Below are 13,665 nucleotides of genomic sequence, written 5' to 3' on the forward strand. Positions count from 1 at the left end.
GCACATGAACAGAGTAGTTGACTGGTGCAGACACCTGAAGGATAAGCTGTGGGTTCGTCTGGAGCGTGAATCCGTACCATTTCCAGGTTTGCCCTGGAGTGGACCGGGCTGGTCGGGAGCGACACAGGCACACCCACTCATTGAGCCAATGTTACAAGAGCTAGACAGATATTTTACCCTGATGGGCGTGCCCAGTTTCCCTTCGCCCATGACTCCTATTATTGGACACCCACGCTTTGAACCCGGCATGACGGAAAAGTCTTTCCGCCTCGACCCTGACCGGGACCTTGTGCGGGCCTCTTCTTTTCTTGGCCCTAGGACGTGGACAGCGGTCTCCACTATGTACGAGGCGTTAGCAACCACTGCCCTGGGACAGTGGAAGCTTGCCCAACTCTCCCACTTCTTGAAATCTTTGCCAAACAGTGGCGAATTCCGCAGACCCCTAACATCGTTTGAGGAGGTATGCTCAGGAGAGGGACCGACCCGAGGGTCTCTTTCCCTGTCATATCGCATCCTACTTGACCAACTCTCCCAGGGTAACCTGGTGTTCGTGGAAAAATGGGAGCAAGACCTGCATATCCGGCTCTCGCCAGACCAGAAGAACCGCGCGCTTCTTTTTGCGCACAAGTCATCCCTATGCAGTAAATACCAGGAAATAGCTTATAAAATTTTGACCCGATGGTACAGGACCCCCACTGTCCTGGCGGCTATGTTTCCCGGTCACAGCCCTTTGTGCTGGAGATGCGGTGAACAAGCCGGCACGTTACTACATATCTTCTGGGAATGCCCTCAACTGGCCCATTTCTGGAGACAGGTTCTCAATATCATTTATGACCTCACGGCTATTGATCTCCAGAACAACCCAGCTGCGATCTTCCTCAATCTGACCCCACTCTCGAGCAAGAAGTACCATAAATCTCTCTTAAAACATCTTCTGAGTGGGGCCAGGGCATGTATACCTAGCATGTGGAAACAGCAGGCCGCTCCACTGGTGTCTCACTGGTTTGCAAGAGTTTGCGACATCTACCGTATGGAACAGCTCACATCAGCGTTAGGCGACAGGGAGGAAGAGCACACTGCTCGTTGGTTGTCGTTGGTTGTCTTGGAGCCCCCCATCCCCTTCTCCTGCCCATTTGCTCCCCCCTCTTTCCCTACCCCCTAACTCCCAAGTATAATTAAAATACATGGTGATTGCAAGGATCTTTTCGTTTTGTTCCCTCGATTTCCCAGCCAGGGGTTGGCGGCCCTCGGGGTGGTCCCGGCTGAGCTCTTTGACCAATAGAATGAAGGTGACCGATGTTAGAGGCCCCTCAATCTGGGCCTTGAGGGGGATCGCCCCGCGGACTGCCCTGGTTTATAAGTAGACACTGGGGTGCCAGATCATTAGAGTGGGATAATGTGGTGGCCTAGCCACGGCTGGGGCTGCTGCTGACATAAGTTGTTAGGTTTCCCCCGGTCCCCCACGAAGTATTAACTATGTATTTTTGTTAACCTGGAAAACTGAGGGATCTATGTCTTTTAAAGTTTGTCTCTGTATTACCTGCAATCCGTAAATAAAGAATAAAAAAAAAAAAAAGACACTAACCAGACCAGACCAGATCCTTCTATGGCACCTGGTCTTCCCAGGGAGTCTCCCATCCAGGTACTAACCAGGCCTGACGCTGCTTAGCCTCTGAAATCAGACGACATCGGGTGCTTTCAGGTTGATGTGGCCGTAAGCGTTCTCTTCAAGACACGCCCAACCCTCTTGACAAACGCCAAGATGGTCGCCTTGAGAAACAAGCAAAAAACAACATAAAAAGAAGCCTATGGGCTTACAGCGGACCTTAAAAGATGGGACCCACTAGCTCTGTCATGGTTCGGACGCTGTAATGTGTTGAAGATGAACGCGATGCCACGACTTCTGTATCTACTACAAGCCTTACCTATCAAAATACCCCAGACTTTCTTTCATGCGGTTCGCTCAATCTTTATCAAGTTCCTCTGGCGCGGAAAACATAAGCGTATTGGTAGGACAATGCTATTGCGACCGAAATTGCGGGGAGGTAATGGCTTCCCGGACCCTGCTCTATATTACACAGCGACGCACATGACACCGGTGGTTGACTGGTGCCGGTGTTCTGCCATATACTGTCCGGCCATGATATAGTGTCCGCGCCGTACTGCGCATACGCAGTACGGAGCAGACGAAGCTTCGGAAAATCTCCGAAGCTGAACGGCGCCTGCGCGGTGAGTGGAGGTGGTAGCCCCACCATCCAAGCGGACATAGGGTTGTGAATATTAGAGGGTCCCTCGCAGGCGAGCTTTGCTCGCCACGCTTCGGGCTCGGCCTCGCTGCGCTCGCCTCTTTTATATTCTTACTCTATGTCCACTTGGATAGTGGGGATAGAACCTGGACTCAGTGCGCAGGCGCCGTTCATGCTCCGCAATTTTCGGAATCTGTGTTGCTGTGTACTGCGCATGCGCAGTACACAGCGGACACTATCCGATGGGGGACCATATGTGATAAAACACCGGCATGGGGAACTGAAGCTATGGGTCAAGCTAGAGCAGGAGATGGCGCGGGTTCCACTGGCTGGTCTGCCTTGGGCGGGGAGGCCATTGGAGCCCTGTGTGACTACTCACCCGTTAATTGGCCCCTCGCTCGCCGAGATGGATAGTTTTTTTCACCTTTCCCACCTGACTAACTTCCCTTCTCCTATGACCCCAATTATTGGACATCCTAGATTCCCTCCGGGCCTGTCTGACCAGGCCTTTACCAGGCAAGCCTCGAAAGGGCTTCTGAGAGCAGCCCTATTTTTGGACCCACGGGCTTGATTCCCGTGGGGACCATACTGCTAGAGCAAGTACCTGTTGCATTGGATAGCTGGAGAGCTAGACAGCTAATCCATTTCCTCGGATCACTACCTAACCATTCGTTCTTCTCTAGACAATTCCACCCCTTCGAGGAACTTTGCCTGGATGATGGCCCAATTCGTGGTTCCCTCTCTAGGTCCTACCAAATCCTGACAGACGCACAATCCTCAACGGATCCACCCTTCCTAGCTAAATGGAAAAGGGACTTACAAACTACATTCTCCAAACCACAGAAGGACAGAATACTCTTTTTCGCCCATAAGTCGTCACTCTGCAGTAAATATCAGGAGATCTCATATAAGCTGATCACACGCTGGTATCGTACACCGGTGGTGTTGGCCAAAATATTCCCCGGTCAATCTGACCGCTGCTGTCACTGTGGGCAACAGACTGGCACCATTCTCCACATTTTCTGGGAATGCCCTAAATTACAAACATTCTGGCAGCCTGTCCTGAGACTCATCCACAAGTTCACAGACATTTCCTTAGCCAATGATCCCGCAGCAGTTCTTCTCAATCTAACTCCTATGTCGAGAAAGCGTTATCATAAGTCCTTACTTAAACATCTCCTCAATGCAGCTAGGGCCTGCATCCCAAGTCAGTGGAAAGAGCAATCTGCTCCAATGGTGACCCAGTGGTTCGCAAGGGTAAATGATATTGAACGAATGGAAGACCTGACTGCCACAATGAGGGATAAAACGGAGGAGCATGGGAACAGATGGTTCTACTGGACCCAGTTTCGCTTTTCGTAAGAATACCTCCGCGAGACATAGTAAGCTCATGGTGATCGTTGGAGATCGCTGTTCCAAACGTTGGACAGCTGATGAACTGGTGAGCCGAGGGCGTCTCTTGCTCCCTGGGAGGGGACCCCACACTATCCACTCTACCCACGACACCCCCTTACCCCTTCTTTTCCTTTTCTGCCATTTCCTTCCCCAATCTTCTCTTTCCCCTTCTCCCTCCTTTCAGTTCTACTATTTCCCTTCTTAACTCAAAAAAGGGAAAAGAAAATGGTATGTTCCGACCCCATTTGACTACTACACAATACTCTTCCCCTATCTATGGATATCTAAACTCTTCGAGGGTAGCAGGGCTAGTATCAATAATATTTTAAGTGGTAGAGGATCCCAACGAGATGGAGCTTTAATCTCATCTTGATATGACCGTAAAGCTGTACACGTGCTATTCTCCTCAGACTTCTTACCATTGGCTCTGATATCCATGCAATATGATCGTTTGTTTGTAACTATTTGTATCACACATTCTGTGAAGTTGCCTTTGCATTGTATGTCGCATACTACTAAATAAAAAAACAAAAAAAACAGAAGCCTATGGCACCTGGTATTCCCAGGCGGTCTCCCATCCAGGTACTAACCAGGCCCGACACTGTTTAGCATCCGAGATCAGACGAGATTGGGCGCTTTCAGGGTGATGGGGCCGTAGGTGATCTCTTCGGGCACTCTCAACCCTCTTGACAAATGCCAAGATGGTCACCTTGGGAAACAAGTGAAAAAAAAACAGGTCAATGTCAACAACATAAAAAGAAGAATACGGCACCTGGTATTCCAACGCCATCTCCCATCCAGGTACTAACAAGGCCCAACCCTTCTTAGCCTCAGAAAAGAGAAGAGATAGGGCTCTTTCAGGGTGATGCTGCTGTAAGCGATCTCTTTGGGCACTCTCAACCCTCTTGACAAATGCCAAGATGGTCACCTTGGGAAACAAGCAAAAAAAAAAAAACGAATCAACGCCAACAACATAAAAAGAAGCCTACAATAACTGGTAATCCCAGGTGGTCTCCCATCCAGGTACTAACCAGGCCCGACTCTTCTTAGCCTCCAAGATCAGACGAGATTGGGTGCTTTCAGAGTGATGTGGCCATAGGCAATCTCTTCAGGCACTCTCAACCCTCTTGACAAACACCAAGATGGTCACTTTGGGAAATAAGCGAAAAAAAAACAGGTCAACGCCAACAACATAAAAAGAAGTCTACGACACCTGGTATTCCCAGGCGGTCTCCCATCCAGGTACTAACAAGGCCCGACTCTATTAGCCTCCAACATCAAACGAGATCGGGTGCTTTCAGGGTGATGTGCCCGTAGGCAATCTCTTCAGGCACTTTCAACCCTCTTGACAAACGCCAAGATAGTCACCTTGGGAAACAAGCAAAAAAATAAAAATAAGTCGGAAGCTAGAGACAATACGGCCCGAGTCCTCAATTTAATCCATGCGGCGCATGTACAGGGAAGGCCCTTGCTTATGTTGTCAACGGACACGGAGAAGGCCTTTGACAGGGTGGCCTGGCACTTTATGCAGGCCACCCTGGAACATATAGGTCTTGGCCCCAACATGATGAGCTGGGTAATTTCGCTTTACTCCACGCCATCGGCAGCGGTACGGGTGACCGAGTGGTGCTCGGACTCTTTCCCCATCACTAATGGGACGAGGCAGGGGTGCCCTCTGTCTCCCCTAATTTTAATTCTGACACTGGAACCACTTATGTGTCACGTTCGGAATGACCCGAATATTACTGGCATATCCAAACCCTCGGCACACCACAAAATTGCGGCGTACGCTGACGATCTAATTTTTTCCGTCTCCAATCCACACATTTTGCTTCCCAAAATACTTGCGTCTCTACAGCGACACGACAGCCTATATGTATTGAATATATCGGTTCCGGATGGTGAGGCCAAGAGGCTCCGCTCCTCTTTTCCATTCTACTGGGCTGAAAAATCTATACGTTAACTGGGCGTTGACATCGCAGCGGATTTAGCGCAATTGTACCTGCTTAATTTTGTCCCTCTCCTGGATAGACTGAAATCTGATTTGGGAAACTGGAATGCTTTAACACTGACCTGGTTCGGGCGCTGTAATGCATTCAAAATGATGGCCCTCCCTCGGATCTTATACATGTTCCAGACATTACCGATCCGGTTACCCCCAATTTTTTTCAGACAACTGCAGGTGCTGCTCCGGGACTTTATTTGGGCGCGCAAACCGCCCAGAGCCCGTTTGCAATTGCTTGCCAGACCAAAGGACAAGGGGGGTCTGGGTCTCCCAGATCTCAGACAATACTACAGAGTGACTCTGCTAGCGAGAGTCGTTGATTGGCATTGTAATGGCCCATACAAGCAGTGGGTGGAGATGGAGATTGAGGATGGATCCATTCCCCTATTGACCTCCCCGTGGCTCCTGTCCTCCCTACCAAAAGACCTCAGAGGTCACCCCGTAGTGGGAGCTACGTTGGCTGTTGTGCGGAGGTTGTTCCGCTGCACACACATTGCTCCCCTGCCATCACCAATGACTCCGGTTATAGGTAATCCAGACTTCCCATCGGGATTTACCAACAAGAAACTGCGACAGTTGACAGTGGTGGGGAAACAGCGTCTGGGAGAGGTGTGGCCCACGGGAGGGCTCCCGACCACGTAAACTGTCGCCGAGCTTTCTGACCCTCCGCTTGACTTGTTTAGTGCTTATCAACTTCGTCACTTTCTTCTGGCCATACAAAGGGCCCCCTACACTCCTAGAGACCTGACACCCTATAAATCCATCTGTCACAAAAGGGAACCTGTGCGACACACCCTCTCCCTCCTGTACAACCTATTGAGTAGTCAGGAGGAGGAGTCGACCCCCACCATTTATCCACAAATGGGAGAGGGACTTAGGCATCACATTTACCCCACAACAGATAGGGAAGATCCTGACCTTAGTACATAAAGCTTCCATCGCAAACCAATATCAAGATACAAGATAGTCTCACGCTGGTATAGAGTCCCATACCTTCTGAATAAAATGGATAGATCGATCCCGGATGTTTGTTGGAGGTGAAATTCAGATATGGGGACCATGGGACACCTTTTCTGGGCATGCCCGACCTTGAGGAACTTTTGGGTTCCCAGTAGCGTGCCTTCTACACTTGACCGAACAGCCTGTTCGAAAATACAAAAAAACCCTCACGATGCAACTCCTGAATGCCGCCCGGGCCTGCATTCCCGCACTGTGGAGGCAGCCTCAGCCCCCATCCAAGGTGCTGTGGTATTCCAAAGTCAATCATATTCTCCGGATGGAAGAATTGACCGCCACCCTTCACAACACTGAAGAGGCATTTAGTGTTACATGGAGGCCCTGGACGTATTTTACTGGTACTCGAGACTACATTCGGGAGGTGAGCAGTGCCTCCGTCCCAGAAAACGACTGAACATCTAACGTTTACCTACGTAGGCCATGTCTGCCCTGGGTGGCATTCCCCCCCTCCTTTTTGTCTTTATTTTTCTTTTTTTCCCCGTCGCCATCCCCCCACCTCCTCTTCTCTCCGTCTTTGCACTCTCTTCTTCCCCCGTCCTCCCTTTTGACTATGCCTTGTCTCCTTACTAGCCTTCGGGACCCAGAAGAACCCCAGGGTTCTGGACATGACCGGCTCATATTTTGCTCTGGTTCACGTAGGTCATGATAAGCTGGCTCGCTGTGGTCCCAGTTGTTCTCCATGATTACATTTGTCCGAACGGAGCTGCACTAGTTATACTGTACTACATGTCGGAGGTGGGGTTTCTCTATTTTCTGCATGAAACTGTAGGACTCCCCTCTGAGAACCCAGAGTTATTTGGCTGCCTATTTTTTGTTAGCATGTAATTGTGACCCTGGGTCATGCTGTATGGTTGACTGTTATATTTATATTGTTCTACTTATACTTAATAAAAGAATAAAACAAAAAAAATAAATAAGTCAATGCCAACAACTTAAAAAAAAAGCCTATGGCATCGAGAAATCCCAGGCGGTCTCCCATCCCGGTACTAACCAGGTCCCAACCCTGCTTAGCCTCTGAGATCAAATGCACGCTCAACCCTCTTGACAAACGCCAAGATGGTCACCTTGGGAAACAAACAAAAAAAAACAAGTCAATGCCAACAACATAAAAAGAAGCCTGCAGCATTTGGAAAACCCAGGCGGTCTCCCATCCAGGTACAAACCAGGCCCAACCCTGCTTAGCCTCTGAGACCAAACGAGATTGGGCGCTTTCAGGGTGTTGTGCCCGTAGGCAATTTCTTTGTGTACTCTTAACCCTCTTGACAAATGCCAAGATGGTCACCTTGGGAAAAAAGGGAAAAAAAACAGGTCAAAGCCAACAACATAAAAAGAATCCTACGGCATCCGGTATTCCCAGGCGATCTCCCAATCAAGACACTACCAGACCAGATCCTTCTATGTAACCTGGTCTTCCCAGGCAGTCTCCCATCCAGGTACTAACCAGGCCTGATGCTGCTAAGCCTCTGAAATCAGACGAGATCGGGTGCTTTCAGTGTGATGTGGCCGTAAGCGTTCTCTTCAAGACACGGCCAACCCTCTTGACAAACGCCAAGATGGTCGCCTTGAGAAACAAGCGAAAAAAACAGTTCAAAGCCAACAACAAAAAAAGAAGTCTATGGCACCTGGTATTTCCAGGCGGTCTCCCATTCAGGTACTAACCAGGCCCGACACTGTTTAGCCTCTGAGATCAGATGAGATTGGGCGCTTTCAGGGTGATGGGGCCGTAGGTGATCTCTTTGGGCACTCTCAACCCTCTTGTTAAACACCAAGATGGTCACCTTGGGAAACAAGCGAAAATAAACAGGTAAATGCCAACAACATAAAAAGAAGCCTACGGCACCTGGTATTCACAGATGGTCTCCCATACAGGTATTAACCAGGCCGTACACTGCTAGGCCTCCGAGATCAGATGAGATTGTGCACTTTCAGGGTGATGTGGCCATAGGTGTTCTATTTAGACACTCTCAACCCTCTTGACAAATACCAAGATGGTTATCTTGGGAAACAAGTGAAAAAAAAAAGGTCAACGCCAACAACATAGACCCTGGCGGTCTCCCATCTGACCCAGACCCTGCTTAGCCTCTGAGATCGGGCGCTTTCAGGGTGATGTGACCTCAGGCGAACGCTTTGGGACATACTCAAAACTCTTGACTGATGCTAAAATGGTCACCTTGGGAAACAAGCGAAAGAAAAACAGGTCAAAGTACTATCCAGGCCGGACCCTGCTTAGCCTCTGAGATCAGATGAGATCGGGCGCTTTCAGGGGGATGTGGCCGTAAGAGATTTCTTTGGGCTCTCTCAGCCCTCTTGACAAATGCCAAGATGATCACCTTGGGAAACAAGCGGAAAAAAAAAAGCATGTCAACGCCAACAACATAAAAAGAATGCTACGGCACCTGGTATTCCCAGTTGGTCTCCCATCCAGTTACTAATCAGGCCCGACAATGCTTAGCCTCCGAGATCAGACAAGATCAGGCACTTTCAAGGTGATGGGGCCATAGGCGATCTCTTCGGGCACTCTCAACCATCTTGACAAACGCCAACATGGTCATCTTGGGAAACAAGCGAAAAAAACCAAGTCATTGCCAACATTGGAGGCTAAGCAGGGTTGGGCAATCAGTTTCCTTGCCTGAAATAGGCATCTCAGAACTGCCATCTGGCTACTTCCCGGGTTTCCAACTCCTTCAACTAATCCCAGGAGACAATACTTTGCCTCCATCATGGTGGAGGTTCCAACCACCCGATCAATGGTTCCTGTCACCTCTGTCCAGTAGCGGATCAACTTCGGGCATCTCCAAAACATGTGCATCATGTCTCCCCCCATGTTCCCGCACCGGGGGCAACTTGCGTCCGGCCGTTTGGCCAAACTGAAAAAGTTTACGAGGAGCATAATAGGTTCTATATAATAAGAACAGATGTGACATCCTGTGTGAGGAGAGCCACAATTCACCACAGGCAGGATTCCTGCGGCCAATTATAGCTCAGGGGGGTTTAGTACACACCCCACACTATATAAGGCCGCCAGCATGGCGGCCTTGTATAGTGTGTTGCGGTGGTCAGGGAAAGAGGACGATAGGCAGGGACAGTGTCTTTACTGCTTGGGAACCTAGCACTGTTACAATGGGTGTTATGTGCCTCCTGCACAGTACACACCTGAAGCTACCCTTTATTACTGGTGTTCAATTTCTGCAATACATGCATCTGCAGTGCAGAAGTTAGAGTCGGTGTTGTGTGCCTCCTGCACAGTATACACCTTATTGCTGGTGTTCTGTTTCTGTAATACAGGAACCTAGTACTGTTACAGTGCTAGGGTGTACAGAGAAGCTGGTATATATAGAAGACTACAGCATACAGAAGAAAGGCTAGTGAATACAGAATACAGGTTTCGTGTATGTAGATAGGCTTGAGTATACAGAGATGCTAGAGTAAACAGTGAGGCTGGGGTACACAGAGAGGCTAGTTTAAAGACAAATACAAAGATGTTAGTGTATATAGAGAGGTTAGTGTATAGAGAGAGTCGAGTGTATACAGAAAGGACAGTGCATATAGAGAAGCTAGTGTATACAGAAAGGGTATACATGAAAGCTGACATTCTATACAGAAGACTGGGTAGTGTATACAGAGAGTCTAGTGGGTACAGAAGACAGGCTGGTGTATTCTAGCTAGTTTTTACAGTCTAGTGTATACAGAAGACAGGCTGTGGTATACAGAGAGTTTAGTGTATTCAGAGAGTCTAGTGTATACAGTCGGCGAGTGTATACATAAGACTGGCTAGTTTACACAGTGTTTACAGAGATGCAAGGGTGTACAGAGAAGCTGGTATATATAGAAGACTACAGCATACAGAAGAAAGGCTAGTTAATACACAATACAGAAGACTCGTGTATGTAGATAGGCTTGAGTATACAGAGATGCTAGAGTAAACAGTGAGGCTAATTTAAAGAGAGGCTAGTATATACAAAGATGTTAGTGTATATAGAGTGTATAAAGGAGAGGGTATAAATTAGAGGGTCGAGAGTATACAGAAAGGACAGTGCATATAGAGAAACTAGTGTATACAGAAGACAGGCTTGGGTATACATCAAAGCTGACAGTGTATACAGAAGACTGGGTAGTGCATACAGAGAGTCTATTGGGTAAAGAAGACAGGCTGGTGTATTCTAGCTAGTTTTTACAGTCTAATGTATACAGAAGACAGGCTGTGGTATACTGAGGGTTTAGTGTATTCAGAGAGTCTAGTGTACAGAGATGCAAGGGTGTACAGAGAAGCAGGAAGCTAGTATATATTAGGCTAGTGAATACAGGCTAGTGAATGCAGATAGCCTTGAGTATACAGAGATGCTAGAGTAAACAATGAGGCTGGGGTACACAGAGAGGCTAATTTAAAGAGAGGCTAGTATATACAAAGATGTTAGTGTATATAGAGAGGTTAGTGTATAGAGAGAGTCGAGTGTATACAGAAGACAGGCTTGGGTATACATCCAAGCTGACAGTGTATACAGAAGACTGGGTAGTGTATACAGAGATTCTAGTGGGTACAGAAGACAGGCTGGTGTATTCTAGCTAGTGTTTACAGTCTAGTGTATACAGAAGACAGGCTGTGGTATACAGAGGGTTTAGTGTATTACAGAGATGCAAGGGTGTACAGAGAAGCTAGTATATATAAAAGACTACAGCATACAGAAGAAAGGCTAGTGAATACAGAATAAAGGCTGGCTTCTACGGAGAGGCTACCACTACGGAGATGCAGAACACTATATATAGAGAGAGGGTATATAGAGAGGCTAGATTATACAGAGAGGCTAGTGCATAGAGTGAAGCTATTGTATATAGAAGCCTGGTTAGTGTATACAGAGAAGCTAGTGTGTACAGAAGAAAGGCTAGACAGGCTATAAAGAGAGACAAGTTTTTACAGAAGACAGTTTGGGGTATACAGAGATGCTAGTTTATACAGAGAGACTAATGTATACAGAAGACAGGCTAGGGCATACAGAAGACAGAAGACGGGCTAGTGTATTCAGAACATAGGCTAGTGTATATCGAAGACAGGCTATTGTATGCAGAAGACCGGCTAGTGTAAACATGCTGGTGTATATAGAGAGGCTAGTGAATTTAGAGGGTAGGCTAAGTGATAACAGAAGACAATCTGGGCTATACAGAGACATTTCATCATTTCATCTAGCTCACATCTCTAATGGAGTTTGTCTCATTGCCATGTTATGCCTTTTCATTCTTATGCTAAATATAGATCACTACACGATTTTAATCATCCACATCAAGCATGCAATAAAACTATCATACATCAAAATAAACCATGTACTCTTTTGCTCTATTTTGCATATTTGTACCGGGACCTTGAGTATGTGACAGTCCTGACACACCATCCTGACTTATTTTTCTTTATTTCTTATTAGAAATGGAGAGTACTATCTCAAAATCCGCTTAAATCTATTCACTTCTACCGCTTTTTGCTACCAGACATGCTGCACATACTAAGAGTAATGTAACCATCGCTCTCTAACGATGTAAACAGTTTTATTGCTTTTCTGACATTGACCGAGTATCTCTGACATTAACTGAGTATCTCTCTGCACTATGATCTTAATAATAATAATAATAATAATAATAGGATTGTGTAATGCAAAGATCAACTAGTCAATCAATAAGCTTTCTCATTGGTACCGGCATATCCTTTAAATTTAGACTAACGCAACTATTTCTCGGCCATTTTCAAGCTAAGCTTTCAATCTCTTACCTTTGAACAGCGATACTTCCTCCCTACAATATTAAGCCATTTAAATGTCCTATTGGTCGCCTATATTATACAACTCGGTTAAAAGCCTACATGTAGAGAATAAAACTAGTCTTACATCTTAATAAAACAGTTTTATTGCTCAACCAGTATCAGCTGTCATGACAAATAAACGTTTCCACGTTTTGACTCTATTTTCTGTATTACTTCTTTTTCTCCACCTTATCTGTCACAGTTAAAACACAGTGACAAAACATTTCTTTTTACCGCAGCAAAATGTGAGAAAAGCAGTGTAAGCCGTCTTTCTGCCATATGCAACCATCTCTCGCTACCTCTATGCAATAGGATTCTCTTTCCATTGGAAACGGAAAACAGTCAGTGTAAGCCGTCTTCGTGCGTAACAAAATTAATGGAACGATTTACACGTTAGAATTTGCAAGCTACGTCAATTTACTATTAAATAGAGTACCTTTGCATTTATCCCTTGACTTTGCAACTATCCCTTGATCCCTTTTGTGTATTCACTTTATCTCGACCTATATATACTGCCTCAATATTTTCCTAATTTGTTTTGCTATACTTATTATTATTATATCATAGAGATTACTAACTCTAAATCATTGTAAACCTAACCATAGTTATAATGTCCACAGCTAATTTTACGTTAAAGCAAAATTCACACAAAACCATCTTTTTAAAACCTTTACACATTAAGAGTAATGCAACCATCTCTCGCTACCTCTATGCAATAGGATTCTCTTTCCAGTGGAAACGGAAAACAGTCAGTGTAAGCCGTCTTCTTGAGCAGCAAAATGAATGGAACGATTTACACGTTGGAATTTGCAAGCTACGTCAATTTACTGTTAAATAGAGTACCTTTGCATTTATCCCTTGACTTTGCTACTATCCCTTGATCCCTTTTGTGTATTCACTATATCTCGACCTATACATACTGCCTCAGAATTTTCCTAATTTGTTTTGCTATACTTATTATTATTATTTTATAGAGATTACTATCTCTAAATCATTGTAACAAGTTATAATGTCTACAGCTAATTTTACGTTAAAGCAAAAGTCACACAAAACCATCTTTTTAAAACCTTTTACACACTGCACATTAAGATTAATGCAACCATATCTCGCTACCTCTATGCAATAGGATTCTCTTTCTGACTCTATTTTGTGTATTACTTCTTCTCCACATTAACTGTCACACTGATAACCATTTGCAACACATTTTTTAACAGCGG

At 46.2% G+C, this 13,665-nt stretch overlaps 3 pseudogenes; all 3 read right to left on the minus strand.

The window, feature by feature from the left end:
- Positions 1–4,182: 4,182 nt before the first annotated feature.
- Positions 4,183–4,301, minus strand: LOC143937308 (5S ribosomal RNA; annotated as a pseudogene).
- Positions 4,302–4,623: 322 nt separating this feature from the next.
- On the minus strand, positions 4,624–4,742 carry LOC143937499 (5S ribosomal RNA; annotated as a pseudogene).
- Positions 4,743–8,273: 3,531 nt separating this feature from the next.
- On the minus strand, positions 8,274–8,392 carry LOC143937025 (5S ribosomal RNA; annotated as a pseudogene).
- Positions 8,393–13,665: the final 5,273 nt, after the last annotated feature.

Source organism: Lithobates pipiens, unplaced genomic scaffold (assembly GCF_037356315.1).
Source record: "Lithobates pipiens isolate NorthernLeopardFrog02 unplaced genomic scaffold, aLitPip1_a1.2 Scaffold_28, whole genome shotgun sequence".
Taxonomy (NCBI): Eukaryota; Metazoa; Chordata; class Amphibia; order Anura; family Ranidae; genus Lithobates; species Lithobates pipiens.